At 37.6% G+C, this 5,581-nt stretch overlaps 1 non-coding gene across 1 annotated transcript; it reads right to left on the reverse strand.

The window, feature by feature from the left end:
- Positions 1 to 2,973: 2,973 nt before the first annotated feature.
- LOC147824641 (U6 spliceosomal RNA) lies at positions 2,974 to 3,080 on the reverse strand. Its single transcript, XR_015442117.1, has one exon. It is a non-coding gene; the product is annotated as a U6 spliceosomal RNA (small nuclear RNA).
- Between the last annotated feature and the right edge of the window lie 2,501 nt (positions 3,081 to 5,581).

Here is a 5,581-nt window from a genome sequence, read left to right on the forward strand (position 1 = left end):
AATATAGTGTATTACATTTATTGACTTATGTATGTTGAACCATCCTTGCATCCCTGGGATAAATCCGACTTGGTCAGGGTGTATGATCTTCTTGATGGCCCTCTATAATTCTGTTTGCCAGTATCTTTTTTTAAATTAATTTTATTGGTATACTTTAGGTATACAATTCATTTACATTTATCATTGGGTGTTTGTTCCTGTACATGATATATCTTGGTTCTTACTTTTTTCCATTACCTGTGCACCCTTCACCCCCTCCACCCTTACCTATTTACATAGATTTCATTTCCATTTTTTTTTCTTTTCCCATAGTTTTTCCTTTCCCTCTTTTCCTTTCCCCTTCCCCTCCCTTCACTCCTTCATCTTTGGACTTTTTCCTATTACAAATTATCAATTATTCATTTTAATGATTTTAACTCTTGTTTACACTATCAGTTTCTCACACTAGAGAAACTATTTGGTGTTTACACATGTGTGTCCTATTTATTTCACTTCAGAGTATGGCCTTGATATGCATCCATTTAGCTATAAATGTCTCTAGTTTCTCATTCTTTATGGCTGAGTAGTACTGCATTTTATTTTTTAAAAAACCACATTTTCTTTATCCAGTTTCCAATTGATGGGCACTTGGGCTGTTTCCAAGCTTTAGCTATTACAAACTGTGCCACTATAAACATGGGTGCACATATATCACTGTGGTATGATTTAATTCTTTGGGGAAGATACCCAGCAGGGGAATAGCTGGGTCAAATGAGACCTCCAGCCCTAGTTCTTTGAGGTATCTCCATACAGACTTCCACAGTGGTTGCACCAGTCTGCACTCCCACCAACAAAGGAGAAGGGTTCCTATTTTCCCACACCCCCGCCAGCATTTGTTATTTGTTGATTTCTTGATAGCAGCCATTCTTTGTGGAGTGAGGTGGAATCTCAGGGTTGTTTTCATCTACATTTCTTGAATGACCAGTGATGTTGAACATTTTTTTCATATATTTGTTTGCTGCTTTTAATTCTTTGTCTGAGAAATATCTGTTCATTTCAGATGCCCATTTTTGAATTGGGTCTTTGAATTTGGGGGGGTCTGATTTTTTTCAATTCTTTATATATTCTAGATAGTAGTCCTTTGTCTAAGGTACAGTTGCTAAAAATTTTTTCCCATATTGTAGGTTGTCTGTTAGCTCTGTTGGTGGTTTCTTTTGCAGTGCAGAAGCTTTTTAATAATATGAGATCCCAGTTGCTGATTCTTTCTGTTAGTTCTCATGCTGCTGAGGTTTTGTTCATGAAGTCTTTTCCTATGCCAATGTCTTCAAGAGTTCTACCTAACTTATCTTCCATCAAGTTCAGTGTTTCTGTCTTAATATGTATATCTTTAATCCACTTCGATCTTAATTTAGTGCATGGTGACTGACAATCCTAAATATATATGCACCAAATATGAATGCCCCCCACGAACAAAAGAAAAAAAAATGACTGCCCCCAACTATACAAAACAAATATTAATAGACATGAAAAACCAAATAAACACTAACACAATTGTAGTGGGGGACCTCAGTACCCCACTATCACAAATAGACAGATCATCTAGACAAAAAGTTAACAAGGAAATTCTAGATCTGAACCAAGCTATTGAACAAATGGACTTAATAGATGTTTACAGAGTGTTCCACCCCACAAAATCAGAATACACATTCTTTTCGGCTGCACACAGGTCATTCTCCAAAATGTACCACATGCTAGCTCATAGGACATGTCTAAGTAAATGTAAAAGAATTGAAGTTACCCCCTGTATATTATCAGACCATAGTGCAATAAAATTGGAGATTAATAACATAAGAAACCACAACCCCCCCACAAACACATGGAAACTGAATAATGCCCTCCTGAATAACCAATGGGTCACAAAGGAAATTAAAGAAGAAATTAGACAGTTTCTACAAGTAAATGCAGGAATCTATGGGACACATGAAAGCAGTTCTATGAGGGAAATTCATAGCATTGAATGCCCATATAAGGAAAACAGATAAATAACCTAATGCAGAACCTCAAGCTCCCAGTAAAAGAAGAGTGCAACAAACCCAAAGCTCATACAAGAGAGGAAATTATAAAGATCAGAGCAGAAATCATCTAAATTAATGAATTTCATCATCTAAATTAATTTCACAATGAGTGAAATTGAAAATGTAATAAAAAATTTACCAACAAAAGCCCAGGTCCTGATGGCTTCACTGCTGAAATCTGCAAGACATTTAGAGAAGAACTATCGCCATTACATTTTAAACTCATCAAGGAAATTGATTAAGCTCATCAAGGGGTATTGAGGTCCCCCACTATAATTGTATTAATGCTTATTTGGTTTTTCATGTCCACTACGATTTGTTTTGTATTGTTGGGGCATTTGTATTTGGTGCATATATATTTAAGATTGTCATCTCTTCCTCTTGGATTGTTCCTTTAACAAGGATGTAGTGACCATGTTTGTCTCTCTTAATTCGTTTTAGTTTGAAATCTACTTTGTCTGCAAATAAGATTGCTACTCCTGCTTTTTTCTGGGTTCCTGTCGTGTGGAGAACTGTTTTTCATCCTTTTACTTTCAGCCTATGAATTTCCTTTTGAGTTAGGTGTGTTTCTTGTGTACAGCATATTGCTGGATATTGCTTCTTAATCCATTTTGTCAGTCTATTTCTTTTGATTGGTGAATTGAGGCCATTAACATTGCTGGTTATAATTGATAGATATTGACTCATCCTTGTCATCCTTGTTTTACTGTCGTTGGCTCTTTTCTTATTTTTTTCCCCTTTCCCTTTAGTGTCTTACTTTGCCTGTTGGCTTCCCTCTGTTGGGCCTCTTGGAGTTGTGACTTTCATTGTCTTTTACTTAGAATTGTTTGGAGTGCTGGTTTGGTGTTCATGAAATTTCTCAGGTGTTCTTTGTCATGGAAGTATCTGATTTCCCCACTGATTTTGAAAGATAATTTTGAAAAATATGGAATGCTTCACAAATTTGCATGTCATCCTTGCACAGGGACCATGCTAATCTTCTCTGTATCATTCCAATTTTAGTATATGTGCTGCCAAAGTGAGCACTCCAACTGTATTTTGATGCCTGTTATCTAAAGTCTCTTATTCCCCTACCCTTCTCAGCTTCCAGAACTAAGGACTTTCTAACCCTCTTCTGTTTTCCTCCATCAAGCATAGAGAAGGACTTTCACTAGAATTCCCTTATCTTAGACAAACCACCAAGGAGAACACAAAAACCTGCCATCCCTTCTCTGAAACCTCATTATGCTCAAAAGAAAAGCAGACTGAGGAATATAATGACAGTAGACAATGATCTTTCTCTTGGGCTCTTTGAAATTCTTTTTTAAAAATTTTATTTTATTGGTACATTTTAGGTATACAATATAATGACATTCATCATTGGAAATTTGCACCTTTACATAATCTCTCTTGCTTCTTATTTTTCCCCCTTCTCCTGCCCTCCCTTCAACCCCTCCATCCCTCCCTATTTACAAAGACTTTGTTTCCATTTTTTCATTTTCTCATATCAATTCCATTCCCTTCTTTCCTTTCCCTACCCTTGAAATTCTAAATAGAATCATTTACAAAGTAATTTAGGTCTCTTGGTTCCATTCATTTTTCCTACAGTTGTGAACTACTCCATAGGTTTATTACATTCCTCCACCTTCCTCTGCTCTTGAAGAAAGATATGCAGACACCTAAACCTCATTGGGTTGCCAAGTAATTGCACTCTTGTTATTTCCCCCCATGCATGCTAAATAAATTTATGCCTTTTTCTCTTATTAGCCTGTCCGTTATTAGTTCATTCCAGTAATCTCTCAGAGTGGGAAGGTGAAGCTTCCCCTTTGAACTTACACCTGCACCCTTGATCGTCAATGATTCTGTGAATAATGGTGGAAATTGAGGCAAAGGAGCAAGCAAAATATAAATTATGGTTTGACTGTGACTTCTCCAAAATGTTGTCAGTGTGATGGTATTAAGTCGTGGGGCTTTTAAGAGGTGATTAGGCTTTCTGAATGGGATTTGGTGTCCTCATAAAAGGAACTTCCCTCAGTTCATAGCTAGCTTCTGCCACATGACCATACTTTGATCTTGGACTTTGAGCCTCCAGAACTGTGAGTAACAAAATTCTATTCTTTATAAATGACCCAATCTTGAGTATTTTATTATAGCAGTACAAGTATACAAAGAAATTATAACAAGCCTCTGCCTGGTCTTAAGTAAATCATAAGTGGATGGTTTAGGGGAAGGGTAAGAATGTTGTGGTGAGGAGGAGTTTCCCCAACAACTTTGCAAGGAATAGGCTGTTGCCAAGATAGTCTGGTGCCACCAGCACAGGAGACCCAGAACACTATGGCTCCAGTCCAGCTTTCTAAGTACTGGAGCCTGCTGAGCAAGTGGCCAACCCTATCTGCCCACATTTCTGGTTCTTCTTTTTACTGTTTGCTGCCCTCTGCTTTTGAAGATAATGCTACCAGCAATATTCCCCATCTGGAAGTGCAGGTTTTGCTGATAAGGCCAGTAGGGCCCAGAGGTTCCCGCACTGGGAACACATAGCATTTCCTCTTTGTGTTGGGGCTGTGGCTGCCACTCAGTCTGGTGCTGGGTGCAGTTGGTTTTTAGGTTCTGGTTGGTTCATTAAGGATCATCTTATTTCTCACTCTTTCACATGCAAGAGTCTGTCTAATTCACAGTACATACTTTTTTATCCCAATGCTTTCGATGGGACTCTCAGTCATTGTGTGGAAATACAGTCCAGCTTTGTTTACACTAATGTTGATTATGTAACTGATTCTGTAAATGTGCACCCATATTCAGCTTTTTTTAAGACAAAGGAGTGTATTTAAAAGTGTTTATCCTTTTATCTAACACATCCATTCTGCAAGAAAATATATGCACAGTTTTAATAATAAACACAATTGTGTATGGAATAAGAGGAAAAGCTTAACAATATTACTTAATCATGAGATTAGTTATCACAACTTCTGTGCTTATAAATATGCATTGGTGACTTGAGTTGCTAACACTTCAATGAATCCAAAACAAGCAATATCATGATCACAGAAAAATTACATGGAGGTTTGTATTTACCAGGCTTTGGAAAGCTATAACTTTCTTCATTTCATCATCCCTAGACGTAGACCCTTGAGACAAGATCTCAGGGAACATTGATGAGAGAGTAAGATGTGAGACAAGGAAGGGCAGGAAGCCAAAAAAAGGCAATGTTTGTTGATGGCCAAGTTACTATAGTGGACAACTAGCACTTGATCCTACAGAAGTACTCTTGGGGACAACACAGAACAGCCACTTTGAAGTGTCTCGCCTGAGGGCTAAGAGAGATGGGATATTTATATAGCAGTTATTATCTGAGAGATGCTCAGAGTCTTCCTGACTGCAAGTAGAGTAAGGCAGAGTCTGGTCTAGATAAAAAAATCTGTAGTCAAAGAGATCAAGATGCTGGTATCCTCTTTCCCCCAAAATAAGACCTACCCAGAAAATTAGCTTATCCTTGTCTTACCTACCGTTGCTATTCTCTTGCTCAGTGGCTACTCTTTAAGGCAAGTAAG

This window comes from Heterocephalus glaber, unplaced genomic scaffold, assembly GCF_053883595.1.
Source record: "Heterocephalus glaber isolate CG9 unplaced genomic scaffold, H.glaber_assembly_v1.0 deba00001532, whole genome shotgun sequence".
In the NCBI taxonomy this organism is placed as follows: domain Eukaryota; kingdom Metazoa; phylum Chordata; class Mammalia; order Rodentia; family Bathyergidae; genus Heterocephalus; species Heterocephalus glaber.